The sequence below is a fragment of the Vicia villosa genome, linkage group LG3, assembly GCF_029867415.1.
Source record: "Vicia villosa cultivar HV-30 ecotype Madison, WI linkage group LG3, Vvil1.0, whole genome shotgun sequence".
Classification (NCBI taxonomy): Eukaryota; Viridiplantae; Streptophyta; class Magnoliopsida; order Fabales; family Fabaceae; genus Vicia; species Vicia villosa.
The window spans coordinates 42,138,676-42,161,945 of record NC_081182.1 but is presented as its reverse complement, the minus strand read 5'-3'; the positions used below and the strand labels follow the sequence as shown (position 1 = coordinate 42,161,945).

Genomic DNA, 23,270 nt, shown 5'->3' with positions numbered 1-23,270 from the left:
GGTCAGACATTGTCCCTCTTTCACCTCACAAGCACATAGCTTAAGATTCTTTAAGAGACCACATAATAGACCTCCTACTCCTTTACTGACCTACTAGTCATAGACCTCTGTTGTTCTGATCTCCTTGAGACTGTATACTGCACCTGTGAAGAGCCTTCTAACACTTGTTTGACATGCAGCTACTAGACCAGATCAAGATTTGTGGATACCAGAAGCACATGGTTAGATTCGACCATTCCCAGACGATACTCCCCCTATCTGAGATAATTTGTGCTTCATACAGGAAAACTTGTAATGATGAATGGAAAATATAAGACTCATCTTCATATCTTCAAGAGCGCACCTAATGCCCAACAACTATCTGACACTCTTCACTATTACAAAATAACTCACATCAGATGTTATAACATCTTGTATAACATTAAGATACAGTTGAACAGTTCAGTGCATTCAACTAATTCCACTTCTCTTTCTTCAACAGATTCAAGTCTACCACCTTATCTCCACCTGAAATAATCAACAACTAACCCTTTGACACTTGATGCTTCCATAGAAAGGTTGCCACAGACTCAACATACAGAACTGTCACTTCTTCCACTTGTTGATCATAACCCTACCAAGTTGCACTCTGATCATGGTCTGTCAAGATAATTTGAGATCCTCCTTGATATGATGTTTCTCATAATGATTAACATACTTTCCAATTAAAATTAGAAGAATCCTTGTTATCTATAGCTGTGTTGATCATCTCACCAGACTTCTGTCTTCATAGTCATACTGACTACTAAAATCTTCATCATGAAAGTAAGCACGAATTGCCAGAACATGTTACCATTACCAAGATCAGAATCTGCTCATTCTAATCCACATTAAGTTAGAACTGTCACTTCAGACTTAATATTTCTTCTTCATCCTTCACAAGCTAGATTCTAGATAGTTTTCCAGACCAACAAGATATAGTGATGTTATGACATCACGCAAGACATTAGTTTATCAGACTTGAAATCTCATCAATACCTCTGAGTGTTCCACCACCTACACTGATTGATGTCTTGTCATACTTCATACTTCCCCTGAGAATTACAACATAAGGATGTTTTGAATAATTGTCCTTAACCTGAAGCATTCTTCATTTGGAACTGCCACACTTTCCAAATTTGGAATCCTTTGTTTGCTTGCTACACAAGATCCAGACTGCTACTTCACTTACCTTGAAAATAGAAGAAGATTCTAAATAGCTCTTGAACATGTCTTCAACAGATAGATCTGAACCTAGTCTTTCCTGGAGTCTTCAAGTGTTGTGATGTAACATACAAAACAAAGCATCACATACATCTTCTTCTTCTTGAATCAACTCACCAACCAACCATTGCCTTTCTTTAATGCTTAATTCAAGATAGCACAGAACTATGGTTGATGCATAGTTCAAGTCAGACCATGGACACATCATACACATACTTAGCTCCCCACAGAGTATATGAATCTGTATTCAGGTTGTACATCCAATAAGTATTAAGTCTCCCGTCAAGGAACCTATTAATCATTTAGATAGAATTTGCTGCTCACACCAGGTCCTTCTAAATGATCTCTTCTTCATACATAAAAGCATTCTTCTTGACGATGATGTTACAACATCTGTTATGACATCATTCATTTAGACTCTTTGGATTTCTTATTCAACATCTCCTGTATGACACTTGGGGAAAGACAAAGAAGGCATGACCAACACCATCAACTCAGCTACACATCAGTCATGATTAAGGGATAATATATCTCATATCTCTATAAACTTTTCTTCAGACTTCTCTTCTGAATTTGAGATAATGGATGCCACATTCTGTACTCCACGAAGAAATTCGCTCAACAAGGTTTCTGGAACAGATTCACTTATTGCATAACTCCTGAGAATACCTCAGATTCCACACAGTAATCTGACTCCCTTGAATCATCACACAATATTCAAACCATATTTCACTATGCACAGTACACACTATTCAGTTTTTACCACTAACTGTTCTATGGTTAAGAAAACAATTTACACATCTGGTTCCTTTGATCAACAGAACATACCAGATATAAGCTCATATTGAATTTTCATAGAGGTCTTGAAAAGAAAACCTGAATGAATCCTTTTACTTGCACTGAGCTCTACTTCCAACTCCTATAAGCATATGCCTGAAATAACCTGACATTTGGGATGGAAGGTTCAGTTGATTGTATTTTGACCAATCAACACACAAAGCAGATGTCTCCTCTTCCAGATCAGGAGTAGGTTCCAAACAAATGTACTCACACTACATAAGTTTAGCACCAGAACATCTGTTCTTCAACTGGTAGCTCCAAACCAGTATGCCATCAGTTCCTTCGTCTTGGAACACCCAATTCTTGACAATCTTGAGGATTATCAAACAACTTTGCAGATGAACATGAGGAACACTGATCATATGAACCTCTTCAACCTCAATAACCATGCCTTAATGAGTGGACTTGAGAAAAGATCTCAAGTATCTTTGACACTTGTACTAAAGTTGAAAACAATCTGCTACAAATTCTGTTGAAAACCATATAACCCTAGAGATCTTCTTTCAAAGATAGGATTATGCATCAGATGCTATGCAGCAGAAAATAGCCATGTATTAACAGAGATTACACAATGCTTACTCCCAGAACCAGTTGTAAGCATGACATCCAAGAATTGCAGCTGAACAATCCAACAATATGCTTGCTTCTTCTTCAAGTAACACAACAAGACCTAACCAATATTCTGACCAGAAAGAAACAGATAAGCACAAAGAATACCTTATCATTAACTTCACTCCCGCATGAAGGTTTTGACGATCTTCTTCTCTGTACCTTGCTATATGCTGAATAAAACACCCCAAATTCTTCACTCCCGCATTAACCAATATGATATCAGTAACACCATCACCCCAGATGTTATAAAGCACAAATATGGTTTAAATAAATGAAATATCTAAAATCACATTTTAAGAGGAACTATTCAAACAAAATTTTTATAAAAAGTTTTTTTTTAAAAATTTTTTTTCACAAAATTATGTAACACTATAAAATTTAATTTTAAAAAAATCAAAATAAATAGGTCCTAAATTGCTGTGTATATATGCATTTAAAATTGATTTATTTTTCTTATCGAGTGTTTATAATAAATCAAGGAGAATAAACATGTTTCGATGGGGAGTTGACTGAGGAATCGGGTTGTGCCACCTTCTTCCTAGATCAATAATTTTTTCTCTCTACAACTACAGTAAAAAGAAATAAATTAATAAGCAGAGGATAAAGGAAAATGTTTAGAGCAATGTTTTAAAAATTGGTTTATAGATTGAATCACTGGGTATTAGCCGAATTATATGACTAAATCAGATTAAATCAGATAATTCGATCGAATACATTGATATTTATAACAAAATTATATAGTTATTAACAGGGGCGAATGCACATGTATGCAAATGGGGGCTAGAGCCCCCCACCAAATTAATTGTTCTATTTGACATACTATTCTACTATACCTTCATGTACAATCTTGTGAAGATAGTTGCCCCCAAGACTTTTTTAATGTGTTTTTCCATTCTCTGCTATTATTTATCTTGTCTCAATAATAATCCTACAATTTAGATAAACTAGTATATTAAAATTCAATGTCACGTTGATTATAGAACGACCATAATTGTGAAATTTTATAATTGGTAAAAAAAAATTATCACCTAACATGGAATCTATTTGAAATGTGTAAGATACACTGAACAAAGTCTATTATATTAATTACTATTCATATACATTCCGTTAAATTTATTTAATTAATATAGTAGGAAGACCAATTGATAAACTAAAACTAATTATTAAAAATATTAAGAATTGTGTGTTAGAGAATGTCTTTTTAGAATTATTTCCATTATTTAATGGAATTACTCTTTTCTCTGTCTAACAACAATCAAAATACATATAATTTCTTTTACAAGGCTCATATTTTTTCTTTATTCTCGTTAAACACGAATAATTATTTTCATTTCAATCCATTTAAATAGTTTATCAATTCTATCAACTGTTATAATTTTGTTTTTATTAAAACAGTTTGCTCTACTTTTGCCCCCATTAAGCAAAATGTCTGGATCTGCCACTGGTTATTAAATCGGTCGAATAAGATGACTTGGTCTTTTTAAATATCACAATGCTTACAAAATTTCAAAATATTACAATTTCACTAGTTCATTCTTTAAATTCATTTATAAAAATAGTCATCACACACTACAAAATAGTATAAATATAAATTCAAAATAAATTTTGAACAAAGTTTAATTACGATATAAATTGAATAACAAAATACTTGTCTAATATTTTTTAATTCTAAAAAGGGAAAGTTGTTCAGAATAAGTTTTGAACAAATTCTACTTATATTTTAATTTTATTTTAAAAAATTATCAAAACAAGTCATTTTGTCGGAGAAAAAAAAAAGCATTTAATCTGCCGATTTTCAAAATTGTCAATTTTTTAGTTTTATCGATCCTGACTGGTTCACACCGATTTAATAGCTTACTCGATCCAATAATTAGACCAGGCCGATGATCTCTTCGATTCCTGATTCGATTGGCCGGTTCGGTCTGATTTTTAAAATATTTGAGTTAAGGGTTAAAAGGAGTTGGAGGTCAAGGGTTTAAGTCCTGACAAGGGTGTAAAATATATAATAATAATTTGCCATTAGAAAAAACTGGTTTGGTTCAGAGTACAAACATTTTATATTTTATTTTGGATCTTTTGTTTCATTTACTTGATGTCATCATCAATATTTTAGTTAACCATTAATTGCTGATTTTGGGCATCATAGGTTAGACCTTAAGTAATGTGAGACTTGTCTTTTAATGAAAATGGAAGTAAAAAATTTGCACGAAATTCTAAGTAATGTGAAACTCGTCTCTCAAGAAAAAAAGAAAGTAGATTTTTTGCATGAAATTTTAAGTAGATTTACTAAAGAGAAAGAAAATTTAAATTTGACTTTATCAAATCAAAAGTCTTCCTTAAATAAAATTGGATTAGATTTTTAAATTGAATATATCACATAGTACAAGTTTAAATAGAAAGAAATTGAACCACCCTATTTACAAATGCTCGTTTTGTAATAAGTTTAGCCACCTAGAACCATTTTGTTATGATAAATTAAAAAGGTCTAAAGGTAATAACTCTATACCTCTTAGAACTACTAACACACCAGGAGCAAAAAAAGATTTGAATGCTAAAGGTGGAAATTTGGTTTGTTTTGCAGAGATGCTTTGCAGCTTTAATGAAGCCTTAATGCATATTAAATGAAGTCGTACAAAGCAAAATATACCTTTGAGTATATAAGTAAAAGTCTTTGCTGATAAGGTTTGATGATTTTGAATTTCTGATGCCTATGATCCAAGGGATTCTCGTTGATGGTGTATTTAACAGACGTGATTAGAATATTCTTATTGAGGATGTTTCTAAACAGTTATAATGATCTATGATGATTTAATCTCTTAATAGGTTGAGGTGATAAATCTGTAATGAATTTATCAACTTTTTTGGTTTGAACCAACTCTCTAGTCAAACGATTCACAGATATGGATTTACGATAATAATATTATCATTCTCTCAAAATTGAGAGTTTTTCTCAAGTCTACTTGGGATTTAAGGTGGTACACTTTTTAAAGGTTGAAAAACCAGAAAACTCTGATTAACCCTCTAAATAAGTAGTTTATTATTTACTCAATCTCTTAAAGTTATTATTGTTGATAAGTTAATTGAGTTTTAAGCATTTTCTTTTTTAGAAAAGGGGTGCAAAAATGAAGGAAGGGGTGCCAAAATTAACATATCAAAGCTAAATCACAATCAAAGGCTTAAAAATTCAAGGAGTCACTACAACAAATAACGCTTTTTATGACGAAACTTACACCTCGAACAATGAAAAAAATGAGGGTATATATCCGGGGAGCGCCATGTTTTATTATTATTCTTTTTTATAAAAAACTTTAGCCTTCGTTTATTTAATAAAACCGATGTAAGTTAGCAATAAGGGGTCTCGCTTCGACACCCTGTTGCTGCATTTTATATAATGTTTCAATTGTTTAATAAGTATTTCTCATTTAGCGTCTTTCTAATAAAGTTTTTATTTTATTTATTTTTTCCAACGGATAGGTAAAATATTTTGCATTAACAATTTCATAATACTAATTTCAAAAATCTTATTTTAATACTTTATTTGATATACTTTAACCTCTCAATTTTATTAAATAACTGACGTGAGATATCTTTTAAATGAAGTCCCAAAATATGGCGCTATGAAGTTTTTTTTTATATTTCATATTTTTTATAATCGGTTTTAGTGTAAAACCGACATGACACTTATTATGCATGAAATACTTCAAAGTACTATCTAGTTTCTAACTTTTCATTTACCTATCAACACTCAAACGCCAGTTTGTCATTTCGCAAAAATCCTAGGTGATTTTCAAGCTAATTTTCATCAAAACTCTTCCAAAAGATATTCATCAAACGTCATTTTCGCAAGTAGGTTTGTTCTTCACCGAAACGTTATTTTGTATATTCATCAACGTTAGTTTTTCACTGAAATAGTCTCTTGATCATGTTGCTTAGGTTTTTTTTCATTAGTTTATCTATTGATCATTTTGTTTTGGCTGAAACGTTTCTATTTGATTCATCTTGATAGTCATGGACGATTCGACTAACACCTCCCATACAACATCTGCTACAAACAGATCTATTAATACTCGTATAAGAAAAACTAGAGGTGCCATGATGTATACAATTACAAAGGTGAAAAAATCCAACGAAACTGGTATTCGATACCTTGTTAGAGTTGATGCCCAAACCGACAAGGTTTTTGGTGAACATGCTGATGATTTTTTGGGTTACGTTGCCTTACAAGGTAGAAGTAAAGTGAGTATTTTGATAGATAGTTGGCATGTTGTTGATAAAGAATTGAAATACGGCATATGGACCGATATTACGGTATTTATTTTTTTATTTTATCATTTTTTTACAAGTATATTTTTTTGTGCAATACTAATAACATCTCTATTGTGTAAACATAGGATGTGTTCATTGTTACTCCAAATGATAAATACATGAAAAAGAAAATGCTTTTTTTATTATGGTGAGCATTGGAGGGGGTTTAAGACATAACTCACCCATGATTATATTACAAATAGAGCAAATAAAGAACAACCTTCATACGAGGTATATTCATTTATTCATAAGGCTACTTGGGAGGAATTTGTAGAGTCTCGCAACACTCCCAAGTTCTTGAAAAAGAGCCAAAAAGTTAAGAAAAATTGAGCTAGAAATATCTATCCACATAGGTTGTCTCAAGGAGGATATCAAAGACTTGAAAAAATTTTGATTGAAGAAAAAAGAAAACAAATGGAGGAAGAGGTGGGAGGTTCTATAAGTCTTGATTGCACTCCATCTCCACCATCACGACACGAGAAATGGAAGAGAGCACGCCAAAGAAAATATGGCGAGTACACATCAGATGTTATGCCCGAAGTGGCTCAAAGGATTGTAAGTACACACGAGAAATTGGAATATTTCCGAAAACACTTTTTTTTTTAAAAAAAAAAAGGTATTTTCGGAAGTGCACTTCCGAAATCAATTATTTTCAGAAAAAAATGATTTTGAAGATGCATTTCCGAAATATAGGAACAAATTTGAAATTTCTCTGTGGGTATTAAGAAGGTTGGGTCTATAAAAAAAATTGTCTATTTTTATGATCTCCAAAATATGGCCCAATGGGTCTATATGACAGAAGAATGACCCATTATACTTAGAAGGAATAATTTTAAGGAGGGAACTTAATAAAAAAAATGATTGATTTTCATAGACTTAAATATTGTATTTTCTTGTGAAGAGAATTCTTAAAAGCTTTCTCTTGAGAGCTAAGAGAAAAACATCATCTTGTTTCTAGTTTTGTTTACATACATGAATATTAACATACACAAAATTGAACATATCTACTATATGAACAATTGTTATATGAACGTCTTTACAATACAATAATAGACTTAACATAAAAGATGCTTAACTTAGCATGTTTTAAACAAATTGGTTACTAGTCTTGATGGAGGAGGGTAGACACCCTTATCCGATTAAATTTATGCTAATATATAAAAATTGAGTTCAAAAAATATTAGAGATGAATTAGATGATATCCTTCATACTTAAATATTTCTAGTACGAAATTTCCATTAAATAACCACCACACATAGTACAAAATATCAAACAAATATATGCATACTGAATACAAAATATCAAATCCATAAGATTAATTAAGCATACATATTAACACATAGGGGTGAAGTTCTTATGTTCATACTTTATGGTATGAAATTTCAATCCATAATGAGAGACAAAAACTATACCACACGTCCACACATATCATTAGAATCACCAAAAAATAAATACAATTCTGACAAATTATTGAATACATACATAAGTTGTCTCCTATTAGTTTTTATTATAAAATATTCAATTTCTAGAATAAGATCTATCTCATTGATAGTTTTTCTTATGAGCAAGACTATCAACCATATATTATACACAAATTAAAATCATAAAGTGAAAAGAGAATTGAAAGATTTCTTTCGAAGTTAATCAAAAGCCTAAAAAAACATGCATATAGTCATATATTTTAAAATTAAATGGTATCAAAATAAGGTACAACCCAATTGTTTATCATTTATTATTGAGGAATAATTAACCTCTCATGCCATCAAGGTATAATAAGACTAGTTCGAGATACTTGTTGAAATTACATATCAAGCTCTCACCTTTTCTTAATTTTCAATATCAATGGGTTTTGTCACCCTGTAAATATCAGCAAGAGATCTATATTTCTTCATCTTCTTTGGTCGAAAAATCCCATTGATCTTCTTAGTATTGGATCTTCGATCAAAATTTTCAGATGAGATCTTCTTCCCCTTTTCAACACGAACGTCAGTAGCCAGATCATCATTCTTCTGGATTTCATTTGGTGCTTTATCATCTGCGATTGCATTCAAGCAAGGTTTCATCAGCTTGCGTTGACGTTTGTTCCCCATAGATTATCTTTGTTGTTGATCGCGTTTTCTGAGGGTATTCGATGAAGGAGTTTGGTTTTTGAGGGAAAGAAATGTTGAGAGAGAGTGGACAGAAAGCAACACCTCACCTCACATTAGAAAATATAGGGTTTTAAGGTTAGTTTTGGAAATTTAATTGGAAGTTGATATTCACACGCTAATGGATCCGAAACTATAGTACAAAGAATGCAAAATAAAATTCAAATCCTTTTGGGCTTCTCGTTCAAGAAAAATAGGTTGAAAATGTAAAATATATATATGTATATGGGCTTCTTTTTTTATAAGGAAGTTCAAACCCCCTCGAAAACTACTAGTAAAATTAAAATTAGTGACGGAAAATAAAATCCCTCCCTAAATGCAAGGTTTACTATGCTTTAGTTATTTCTGTTGTGTGCTCATACTGTTGTTACGTGTTAATACTTTATCGTCTTTTATTTATTTCTTTTGTAATCAAAGCTATTTTATTGTATCTGGTCTGGACCTACTTAGTAGACAAGACTCATCAGGTAAGACCCAATAGCTGGATGAGGGATAGTCATAAAGAAAACATTCCATATTATTTTCCCTCCATAATCTCTTTATGAAATCATTAGGCATCATCTCCCAAAAATGATTAAACGGTCAGTCGCATATTACTCACATACAATTTCTAACCATACATCCTATTTAAAGGAGAACACACGTCAGTATTGAGGTATGATTGCTTATCGAAAAAAAAAAGTATTGAGGTATGATTCATTTTCTATTTAAACTCCATTCTTACTCTGTTACTGACATGAGTGTTGAAGTGCAAACCTTGCAGGCGGGTGCTTCCATTACAAGGTAATCCAATGAAACATAAAAAATAAAAATAAAAGGCCAGTAATGTTAATTTCGCCCGTACACAACCTCACCATCTTTGACCATTTGATCCTCCCTAATTTTATTCCTCAAGACAACCAAAGGACATTGAAAATGCTTCATTTGCTACAAAGCATTCTCAGATGACTTTAAGATTAACTCAAGGGTAACACTCGTATAGTCGGCCAACTGTTGAGTTAGAGAAGCGTTTTGAAGACACATAGAATATAATTTCTCCCAAGAAGATGAAAAATAGTCATCTTCCTATACTTGGAACCGACTCTTAGTGAAATACTTGGAAAACAATACAACACATTGCCCCTCCATGATATCCCCAATGACACAAACCGTGGCCTGAGCTTCAGGACTAATATGGACTATAGGAAAAAATTGATCTTCCAAAGGTTGTAGCTTGAAAAATATATAAAAAAAGACTACCAGAACTCTTTTACAAAGTCTTCCGATGGAGAAAATAAATATTAAAAAAATAAAATGATAATTAAAAATACACAAGAAAAAAATTACATTTTTCTATAAAATATAAGAGTATAAGAATAAATATAAGGGTACAAATTAAAATTTTCTAATTTCCTTATAAAGATGTTGGTGGGTCAAAACTGATGTAGAAAATTTGGATTGAATGATTCTAAACCGTTTATATAAAAAAATTAGGGTCAATTTTATGAAACCTTCTAGCCCAAGTTGGTTATTGAACCAAGGTTGGATTAAGTGTATCATTATATTGTATTCTCGTTTATATCATTGATTTTTATATTAAATTTTTAATGATTTTTAAAATATTTACTTTATTAGGTTACAAACATATAAAACCTACAATTATGTATAATTATGTATAATTATCTATGAACTTAAATTAATATTATTAAGTTATTTGCTTATTTGTTTAATGAATGATTTGATTGTAAATTTTTAATCGGTTTAATCACGTGATGTTTAAACCAACTGTCTCTTCGGATTGAAATACATATCCAAAGATAATTTTATGCAATTATTCAATAACAAGTGGCCCATTAGCTCAGTTGGTTAGAGCGTCGTGCTAATAACGCGAAGGTCGCAGGTTCGAGACCTGCATGGGCCATTAATTTCTTTTATTTCTATCCAATGATTTTACTCTCATGTAAGAAGGTGAGAATGTTTATTTCCATGAAATTTTACATTTTTTATTCAAAACTATAATTACAACACATCACTATTTTTATTTATGGAAAACTAATTCTTGAGAATCACTTTCAAATCCTTGAAACAAACGCCACCATATAGTTTAGGAGGCATGTTCGAATTGTATCAAAACAACTCGAAAGAACAAACATACACACAACAACTAAATATAGTCAATCAAGCACATAAGCGACTAAAGCAAAAACAACTCAGAAATTGGAGTACATAATAATCACTGAGTAAGAAGAAAAATCTCTAAACCAAGCCATGAGCAAAACCAGGATCCAAACTCATCCAACACACCACCAACACTAACCCATACAATGAAAAAAATGCACACCTTAGGCTAATAATGACTCATGCACATGATGAAATCTTTTTGTCACTCATAGTAGGAAGAAAAGTACCAAGATAACTTGTCAAGATACCATTTCCAAGAATAGAAAATGCATTGCTCGAACAACTCTTCCAAGAATAGAACAAGTCTAGTGGCTTTGACCTGTTTCATTAAGTCAGAAGAGATGGAGACCTTCAAAGTAGGTTCGAAAGAAGCATTGAGCCATAGTTGTATAAGCCACATAGGGCCAGAGATCAAAATTTTTTGATCTGGATTGGTTATGGATTTTAGATCAAACGAAGATAGCCCAAGAGATTCCTATAGGGAACCTAAAATCAGCTTACTAAGACAAATGTGCCCCCTCATGGGTTTGGGCTGCCAAAGCTATAAGCTACTTAGATACCTGCCGAGAGCTAGAACAAAAGACAAGGTGGGACAACTAAAAGGCGAGGAAGGAAATATGCTCATAGTCAGAGACTTTTTCATGATGGCTTTCATAATGATCTTCGATGTAGTTACTATAACTTGGACATGGAAAAGAAAATTTTGTTTTGATTTTATTTTTGAGAGAATGGTCGAAGGTTTCTCTGATGGGTCAAAGTCAAGTAACACCAACCACGTCGAAAAGTGTATGAGTCACCATTTCAAAACAAAGTTGAAAGATGTTAGTCGAGCCTTCCCAAAAGAAAAAGGCTGAAATAAGCATGTTGGTGTTGTACTTGGGGCCACCTCTAGACAATAGAACTAGATAATAGATACCTTGGTACTTCCAGAATTGTTCCTTTTTATTTTCTACTTTATTTAACCAGGATCCAAACTCATCCAACACACCACCAATACTAACCCATACAATGAAAAAAATGCACACCTTAGGCTAATAATGACTCATGCACATGATGAGATCTTTTTGTCACTCATAGTAGGAAGAAAAGTACCAAGATGACTTGTCAAGATACCATTTCCAAGAATAGAAAATGCATTGATCGAACAACTCTTCCAAGAATAGAACAAGTCTAGTGGCTTTTGCCTGTATCATTAAGTCATAAGAGATGGATACCTTCAAAGTAGGTTCGAAAGAAGCATTGAGCCATAGTTGTATAAGCCACATAGGGAAAGAGATCAAATTTTTTTGATCTGGATTGGTTATGGATTTTAGATCAAAAGAAGATAGCCCAAGAGATTCCTATAGGGAACCTAAAATTAGCTTACTAAGACAAATGTGCCCGCCCTCATGGGTTTGGGCTGCCAAAGCTATAAACTCCTTGGATACCTACCGAGATCTAGAACAGAAGACGAGGTGGGACAACTAAAAGGCGAGGAAAGCAATATGCTCATAGTCAGGGACTTTTTCATGATGGCTTTCATAATGATCTTCGATGTAGTTACTATAACTTGGACAGGGAAAAGAAAATTTTGGTTTGATTTTATTTTTGAGAGAATGGTCAAAGGTTTCTCTGATGGGTCAAAGGCAAGTAACATCAGCCAAGTCGAAGAGGGTATGAGTCACCATTTGAAAACAAAGTTGAAAGATGTTAGTCGAGCCTTCCCAAAAGAAAAGGGCTGAAATAAGCATGTAGGTATTGTACTTGGGGCCATCTCTGGATAATAGAATCAGATAATAGATACCTTAGTATTTCTAGAATTGTTCCTTTTTCTTTTCTACTTTATTTAACCAGGATCCAAACTCATCCAACACACCACCAACACTAACCCATACAATGAAAAAAATGCACACCTTAGGCTAATAATGACTCATGCACATGATGAGATCTTTTTGTCACTCATAGCTGGAAGAAAAGTACCAAGATGACTTGTCAAGATACCATTTCCAAGAATAGAAACTGCATTGATCGAACAAATCTTCCAAGAATAGAACAAGTCTAGTGGCTTTGAACTATTTCATTAAGTCAGGAGAGATGGAGACCTTCAAAGTGGGTTCGAAAGAAGCATTGAGCCATAGTTGTATAAGCCACATCGGGCAAGAGATCAAAAAATTTTGATCTGGATTGGTTATGGATTTTAGATCAAACGAAGATAGCCCAAGAGATTCTTATAGGGAACCTAAAATCAGCTTACTAAGACAAATGTGCCCCCCCTCATGGGTTTGGGCTGCCAAAGCTATATACTTCTTAGATACCTGCCGAGAGCTAGAACAGAAGACAAAGTGGGATAACTAAAAGGTGAGGAAAGCAATATGCTCATAATCAGAGACTTTTTCATGATGGCTTTCATAATGATCTTCGATGTAGTTACTATAACTTGGACAGGGAAAAGAAAATTTGGGTTTGATTTTATTTTTGAGAGAATGGTGGAAGGTTTCTCTGATGGGTCAAAGGAAAGTAATACCAACCACGTCGAAGAGGGTATGAGTCACCATTTCAAAACAAATTTGAAAGATGTTAGTCGAGCCTTCCCAAAAGAAAAGGGCTGAAATAAGCATGTTGGCGTTGTACTTGGGGCCATCTCTGGACAATAGAATCAGATAAAAGATACCTTGGTATTTCCAGAATAGTTCCTTTTTCTTTTCTACTTTATTTAATCAATTGATGTAAGCCTCATTTTTAGTAACGAGAGAGGAATGAAAAACACAGTAATGTACACTCATGAACCCTAACTCAGGGTTTGTCTTCAAACTCTAGGACTTTGCATCGATGATAGCAAGGGAAAACTTCATTAGCTGTTCAAATTTTCAGAAGATTTGTGAAGTGGACCCAAGAATACATGAACATTACCTGAGATAGTGAAAGGGATTAATACCTAGGAGGCTCATATGATAGCTTTTTGTTCCTTCATTGGTTGTTTAGGGACTCATGTGCAATCACCAGGAATAGTAGGAGCAATAACTATAGAAGAAAACGTGATGGAAGGTTGTTGTGTTGAAACAAAAGAGGAAGCCATTGCATTTGATGTTTCATGGAGAACGAAAATGAAAGTTTGCAGAAGTTGGAGATTCTTAGGGTTTTGAGGAAGAAGTTGTGAAAAAGAAAAAAAAAGAGAATGTGGGTGTATATATAGTGGAGGAAAACACTTCAGTGTCTCCCTTGAATCTGGAAAAATGGCGCTTAATTTTTCTGTTTTATAATCAATTAAATGATTTCTTTATTGTTATTTAATATTGTGGCACACGATGTCCTAGGAAATAAAAAATATGATGGCCGAGTACCCACACGTTCACTAACGCGAAAATTTGGTGAAAGTAGTCATGATACTATGACATACACTAAACATCTTGAGTAGTGTCAAGCAATTACTAAAAATGCCATCTTTCTTTCATCTTGTGCATATGATCGAAAGGCGCATTTTTGGAGGGCATATGTTAGCATGAGAATTTTTTTTAGTATTTCAAAATAAAGGTGTGATATGAAGGTATGAGATTGATAAGTATAAAATAAACATGGTTTTATCATCTTAAAAGAGGGGAGATTGCAGGAACATGATTTGGTTCTACAGCTGACCTTAAGTTTTGATGATAGCTATGCATAGTATCTTAAAGAACAATTTTGTACCCTAATGGTTTTGTCTAGTGCGTACATGAATTCTTAAAGAACAATTTTGTACCCTAATAGTTTTGTCTTAAAGAATAGTTTTGTACCTAATGGTTTAGAAAATTCTCTCTACTTGTCACCACCCCACCTCCCTCTCTAATCCTAATCAATCCCATTCAATACCAATAAATCCAAAATTCTGATTTTTTTTCAACCTCACTTTATCACTTTCATTCTCTCTCCATATCCCATCATCTTCTCATCTCTAAAACTTTCTCTCTTAAAACTTCAAAAACTCCATTAAACATAACTCTTAAGCCTTCACCTTTACCCACATAACAACATAAAACCAGAAACACCCTTAACAAAACCGTCAGAACGTCTCACCTTAAACCTTATTCCGGGTATGAAATTAACAAATTCCAAAAAAATTGTATTCTCACTTTTTTAAAATCAAAGATGCCTCCTAAGAGAAGTGCAAAGGGAAAGGAGTCTATTGAATCATCAAGACCAAAAAATAGAGGAAGCACAAGGGCATCAAATCCTCACAACATTGTATTCGCGAATGATGACCAAGCAAAGAGATATTTGGTCTTAATCATACGCAAGCTCATTCCAACAAGGTACATGTGTGAACAAACTAATCTATGTTTAAAAATTGAAATTGATAGACTGTTTAATAATATTGCGCTGCTAGGTTTTATGTAGAGGGACGCTCCCACATACGAGTGTATCACCCTCGAATTTTTTAGCACCCTACGCTTCAAACTAGAGAAGTGGGTTGAGGGTGTGAGATACTATTATGGTACTCTCTACTTCCAGTTGTTCAACCAAGACCTTGAATTAAGTGGTTAGGATTTGGGAGAAATTCTCTGGGGCTGCCCATCTATGGGACCGATTTTGTTAATTTTGAGGCTTCCATCTCTGGGAACCATGATAACATTGTCGGCGGGGAAAAAGCCTCAAAAATCCAAAACCCGGTTTTAAGGTATATTCAAAAAGCCTTGGCCTACACCATATTTGGCTAAGGCAATAACACCGGTGTGGCCTCCCAAAGGGAACTTTTATTCATGCACTTTATGGTTAATAAGGAGCTTATTAATAATGCTGCTTTTGTGGTTAATTATTTAAGACGAGTCACACCGACAGACTCCGGTGGTATCTCGATGGGAGGAATGATCACCCTCATAGTCGAGCAACTAGGCCTTGAGTTCAACCTTGAGGCAAACCGTATTATTGAGGGAAAAACCAAGGTCGACATGGAATCCTTCATCCATCAAGGCATGATCCATTGGGAAGGAAACACATGCATGTTGATGATGCATAACATCGCCATCCTTGACCTGCCCAACCCAAGAAAAACACAGGTTGATGTTGAAAGAAACTGGTTGTATACGACGACACTCAATTCTTCGGGTAACTTATCTGAGGAGTAAGGCGACCCCAATTTTACTAACATTGATGCACGTACACCTATGGGAGATGATACTGCACCACCCATCCAACCTACCTATCATGAAACCAGAACATCAACATCAAATCATGACAGGTGGGATTGGGTTCAGAATTTACTCCGGGACGTGAGAAGAGAGCAAGTCTGATAAGGCACGGTCTTGGATGATGTGCAAGAAATGATGCAACAACTGATGTTGCATCCCCCCTACTTAGTGAGGATCTTTGTGAGTTACTCTTCCTCTCTTGTAAACATTGCGAACAATGTTTAGTTCAAGTTTGGGGGAGATTTACCTGATTTTGTTATTTTCTTTTCATTTATTTTTTGTTGGTTGGTTTGCTTTATGTTATTTGCTTCTGTTAGTTTTATTTCTAAAAGACCACTTTCTAAAGTCTTTCTCCAAATTAGGACCGAAAGAAAATGTTTATTCAAAAGAGCTTTGATTTTGAGGAAATCAGGAATAGTATATAGAGATATATAGATGAAAGGTTGATACTAGGGAAACCAAAGTTTGACAGGAGAGATTTTTGCTTGAACACCTTAAGTTTCCCAAAGTAAGATGCGAGTCTAACGTGTAGATTTGTACCATAGTACTCACACTCTAAAAAGTACTCCCTAATTAGTTTATCATGACAGTCCGGCATAACATAATATTCACATGTAATGTATGATGGTTGAGAAAATAATTATGGCACCAAAATGATGAAAATGGCGGTAAAAGGCAATTGCACCCTCTAATTCGAGTAACCATCACAAGGTCATTTAACCCAATGGTGGTTGAACCCTAACACCTTCGTAAAGTGGACTATAAATAAACACAAAAGTGTGTATTTTCATCGGTGGATTTAAAAGAGGAAAATGCTAATTTGGCGCCTAGACAAAAATTCTCGACCAATTTCATGCATACGATGACTATCATAAATTCTCAAATGTCTTGATATGATTGTCCGAATGAAAATGCGAAAAATTGAAAAGTGAGACTTAAGTAATGAGGATAGTTATAGAGGTATCTGAAATGGAAATTTGAGTTCTCAATCTCACTATGGTTAGTGTTCTTGCAAACACCTTTGGCATCAGATGAGTACTGGGAGAACTAGTCCTTAGCCATTCTGAATGAAGACTCACATATGAGTACCAACATGCTTAATTTTTCATAAGCTATTTCATTTGATGATTTGCTTGATCAAAAAATTCATACATGCAAGCTTTGTTGCTTGAGGACAAGCAACCGTCTAAGTTTGGGGGAGTTTGATAAGTGGTTTTCGCATTGTTTCTATTAGTCATTTCATTATGTTATTTTCAGGTTTTCATGCAATTTATTTCTGTTTTACCATTTTTAACGCTTTGGTATTGCATTTCCACTTTTTTCGGTCATAACAAGTATTCAAAACAAAAGAGAGGCCAAATTGGATGAAACACAGGAATAGGCGAAAAACTCAAAGTCTTCCATACAACAATCTGAGGTATGTTACAACCACCTGTAACAGTTTTTACAGGTAGTAACAGGATAACAATGCAAATTCCCTTTGTTTCACGCGCCCGTGACAAAAATAAGATACCTGTTACGACCTCCCATAACAGCTATTACGGGTAGTAACTTGCAGGGGATCTATTCTTCAATTATTTCCTTTTCATCATGATTTTGGTTGTTTTCATAATTTTGGCACTTTACGATCTGATCAGCTGAACCAATTTTATTCGACTTTAAGCCTAGGATATGTTTGGATTGAGTTTTGATTCTATTTAAGCTCATAAGTTGTGAGAGCAAATACATTCAATTTTTATCGTACTATTTTCTTCTACGCATTTTATCTGAGTTAGTACTAAAAAGTCTCCATTGGAGCAGCTAGATTTGAACCTTTATTTTATATATTCAAATACTCTTTCTTTTACCAGGTTCTTATTTTCTTGTTATTATTTTCTTTATGAATCAATTGAATAGATCATGTTCGCAATTGTTGAAATCTCTTTTATCACTCTATCCCTCACCATGACTCTAAGGACTAAGGGTCATGAGATCTAACTCATGACTATTTGTATGATTGATTAGAATTGATTACGAGAATTCGATGCACGTTTATTTTTAAAATCTGGATTTTCTTTTTCCCCTTGTTACGAAAGTAAAAGAGTTCTCAAGTATCGATCATGATCTGAAAGGACTTGTATCCGTACCCGATAATAGGTTTTCAAACAACTGAGTTTGATGACACACAAGTGTTAAATGAATTTGAGAAATGTTTCATTATAATAGTTGTGCAATAGTAAAGAGTTTTCTATGAATGAATCGAATAAGCAAAAGTTGACGAATTATTCGTCCAAAATAAGACAACACGCTGGCGAAAGCAGGTGTTCTCTATAAAAATCTATTTTATATAATCCGCACGGAAATTCTCGTAGTAGATGTAAATCAATCATAAAGAGATGTTTGAGTAGGGGATTGTGACCCTAAGTCCTATTTGTTTTTGATTAATTACTAGTTATTTGCATTTAAGCTATTTCAAAAAGTGATTTTTCTCTTAAGTTAGTCTTATTTCCCCATTATTCGATTACTCTAGCTTTATACCGACTAGATAAAATTCGGTAATTAACCATTGGTCTCTGAGGTTCAGTACTTTTTACTACTCTAACATTTGGTGTAACACCCCGATATCCGCTGCACGCATCAACCGTGTCGGCCAACCGAGCATGTTACCGGCTTAATCAATAATACCCCCTAGGTCCGCTTATCGGCTGCCCAGGAAATATTGTTTTTGCCTCCCGCAGGAATCGAACCATGTACCTAGGGGTTAAGTACATATTCATAGCAATTCCTGCTACCAATTGAGCTACTAGCTCAAGTGGTAGCAGGAATTGCTATGAATATGTACTTAACCCCTAGGTACATGGTTCGATTCCTGCGGGAGGCAAAAACAATATTTCCTGGGCAGCCGATAAGCGGACCTAGGGGGGATTATTGATTAAGCCGGGTAACATGCTCGGTTGGCCGACACGGTTGATGCGTGCATCGGATATCGGGGTGTTACATTAAAAAGTACGCTTGCGGCCTGTCACCTGCCAAATTGATTCGTCTTCAGCCAGAGGCCTGGGGGTTTATATCAGAAATACCATGATCGGGGCCAGTTTACCGTTTGCAATGTTCTTCATTATGCCCTATAAGGCCATACTACAAACATAATAGGGGTAACTTTTCATACTTCCAATATCGTTATTCTTACTTCCAATATACATGCCTGGTTTTATATGTTCTTTTCTGCTCAGGTTAACACGTACCTTAACAATAGTTGTTCTGTCGGGCATATCGAAAATGCCAACATCCATAACTTCACCAAATTGAGCACCAATCTTCTGCCCCATTTGGGTTGTTTTGCCATTAACGGGAAGTCCCCATAGCTGGATTCCAATGGAACTACTATAAAATATACATTAAACCTCAGACCCGATACATTTAACCTCGGCTACATAAGAGAGGTAACGAAGGACTTTATGAAAAACTACCACTTTACCCCTCATATTTTTAATAACCGAGGGGTAAAGTTATGTGCACACGGGTTCGATCCTCATCATCTATATTTTTATTATTTTAAAAATTAACGCATCGTACCTCTTGATTTATCAATAAAACTGAGGGGTAAGGTAGATTGTATTTTTTTAAACTCGTTACATTGTTTACACAGAATAATAATAATAAATTAATTTGTTTACTTACTACACTGTTTACCCAGAATATTATATTGTTTACGCATAATATTAAAGTAAAAATTAATTTGCCGTCAAGATAAAATGTTGGATCTTTGAATCATTGAATTTAGGGTAGATCAAAATACTGGGTGCAAAATATTCTATATGGCTTTTGCTTGCATTTGTTTCTGATATAAGGTAAAAAAGGGTTAGATAAATAAATAATTTTCGGATCAAATAAATATTTAAGAAAACAAACCTTGAACCCAGATAAATTTTTGCTCTTGCAATCCATCATAAAGTACTTTTTCAAGTGTCTTTAAGTTTCAAGCGCTTCATGTTTCATTTAGGTTTGAAATGTTAATATTCATCATGCTTTTATAATGGATGTCTCTTAAGTTTCACGCAATCACCAAAGGAAGTGTGTTGAGCGTTGATACTCATAAAATGAACGACACAAATTTGTTTAAGGACAGTGATCAATATTCATAATTATCAGGCCAAAATTATTCCCCGAGTTTCTGACAAAAACCGAGGTAAAGGTGTATAAGCTTTTTATGTATTACATTATTTACACAGAATATTAAAATACATTGTTTCAACAAATCTTCGATGATATTCAAATTTTGTTGCATATCCTTTGTTCCAAAAAAAAAACCCATATCTTGTCCAACTTATGATAGTTTATATTTTCTGCATTTGCAATCCATCCTGGAGAACTGTTTCCTAAGTAGCAATTGATGAAATGGACGGTGGTAAATATTCCATCTCTTTGGGGCGGCTACATATCAGTTAATAATAATATTAGGGTAAAGTCTGTTTAACGAGAGTTTTTATTGTAAAATTTTCTTATTAAGCCCTTCGGTTTTATGACAAAAATCGAGGTGAATAATTTTTTTCTTTGAGATTACATTGGTTACACAAAATATTAAAATAATTTGTTTACAACAAATCTTTTCTCTTATTACTGAATATCTTCACTGATATCCATTTGTTCCAACAATGAGAAATTTTCTTTTCAAAGGTTAAGTTCTCTTCTTTGTTTAACTTTTCAAAGGTTGAGCTCCCTTTCTTTATTTAAGTTGAAGCAAGAACAATTTTCTGCACTTGCAATCTATCAGCTGATTACTTTTTAAAGGCTGAGCCCCCTTCTTTAACCGAGGGTAGTTCCAAAAATACAACAACAACAACTTCAGCACCATTATGCGAGATAAAATGTAAGGGCAGAAAAAATGTTTTATTCAAGATAGAAAAACATTGGATATTTTTTCTGTCTTGCAATTCGTCCCAAAGAATGATTCGTACTAGTTTGGAGCGACAACATATAAGTTAGGATTAAGGTAAAATCTGTTTAATGAGTGTTTTTATAGTAAAATCTGATTATGTTATCCCTCGGTTTTTAAGGAAACCGAAAGGATAAATCATTTAGTATTCACTTATAAACAGATACAAACATAAATTGCAATAGTTGGGATTCAAAGTGTGTCCTGATTTGTTTTCCCCTAAGTTTTATTAAAAACCAAGGGAATATGTTGTTTTTATTTTTTGAAATAAAATAAAACATGGAGTGTCTTGGCATAATACCCCGGAATTTTTCTGGATGAGGTGAAAACTTTGCCATAAAAAGCGTTATTTGTTTAATGTGGGTGCTTTAGAGAATTCAAGGGTGTGACTACCGCCCTACCATTCCATTCCTGTAGAATTAACCATGCATGGCTGAACAACCATGGGCTACCTTTTAGAATACGTTTGTAGTCATCCATGTTGTCCATGGTTATGTTGAAGAGGGTTATCTCTAGTTCCCTCACATTTAGGCTTTTAGGGTTGAACTAAATGTTAGCTAAGGCTGATTACATCGAGCCTTTGTGGATGGGTTTCACTATAATCAGTTTACCCAACAAGCTGATTATTAGGTGTTCTGTCTGATCTTGGATTTCTTCGTCATCATTGAGAATGAAGTTTGTTTCTTGGATCGGTTTAGGAGTGTCTTTCACAGATGAAGGGGTTTCAGGATTATCTTGATCTTCATAGTTAGCTGAAGGGATAATCAGATTGGTTAGTTTCCATCCCGACGTGGAACTGTTCTTGGAGTTTTGATGTGTGACTGCTGTTAAGGATGTTTTCTGATATATATATATATATATAGATATATATCTTGATTTTGGTGTTGATTATTGTTGTTTTTCTTTACAGGTTTGGTAGTCATCGTTTTTTGGTCGCTCTCAGAGGTTTGATTGATGTTTGTTTGATATGTAGGTTTATTAGACACTATTTTGCGGTTGTTGTCAGAGCTTGTCCCTATGTGATCCATGGCGAAAAAGCAGTGTCAAAATGGGAGTTTGAGAAAGGAGAGGAGGGTCGGTCGAAGATGAAAAAGGTAGGGTTTCAGAGCAATAACCAGAAAAATGGTTGGAAAAGATAAAAAAACCCAACAAAAGATTCAAAAGAAAGAGGGTGATAAACCAGAGAATGAATTAGGCGACTTTACTATTTAGTTATTTTAGTGTAAATAAAAAATATATAAATTATTAAAATAAATTATTTTAATGATAGATAATGTTTAGTATGATAAGAGATAGAGACAAAGTCACTAAGGATACGTTTATTTTAATGGAGGGGAGAGATGTGATGAAATTTAATAAAGGGGAGAGGACGGATGAAAAAATATTTTAATTAAAAGTATGTTTGGTTCAAAAGGGGAGAGAGAATGAAAGAGATAATATTTGATCAAAAGTATGTTTGGTTCACGAAGGGAGATGATAGATTTTAAAACTAATTTACCTTTTAACCCTTAAAATAGTATAATAATCATGCTAAATAAAATAAAAACAAAGTGATATTAAAAAAAAATAAATTATCAAGCCATAAACAACATAGATAATGAAACACAAAAGTGAGGGTAATTTTGAATTTAAATAAAAAAGTGAGGATAATGTTTTAGGAGGGAATCTAACTATCTCTCCAGTCTCCACCCCCTCCCTTCCAAATCCCTCCTATTTGAAGAAAATGATAAAAGGGAATCTAATTATCTATAATCTCATTCTTTTCTTCATAAAAATTTGAACAAAATATATTTAATTAAAAATATTCTCTCTCTTTCCTTCCTCTCCCCTCCGCTTCAAAATCTCCCAACCAAACATACCCTAAATGTCATAAGTCACTCAAATTTTGACAAGATATTTATGGACTTT

The 23,270-nt window shown here is 33.7% G+C and overlaps 1 non-coding gene across 1 annotated transcript; it reads left to right on the top strand.

Moving 5' to 3' along the window:
• Positions 1–10,972: 10,972 nt before the first annotated feature.
• Positions 10,973–11,046, top strand: TRNAI-AAU (transfer RNA isoleucine (anticodon AAU)). The gene has a single exon. It is a non-coding gene; the product is annotated as a tRNA-Ile (tRNA).
• The last annotated feature ends 12,224 nt before the right edge of the window (positions 11,047–23,270 follow it).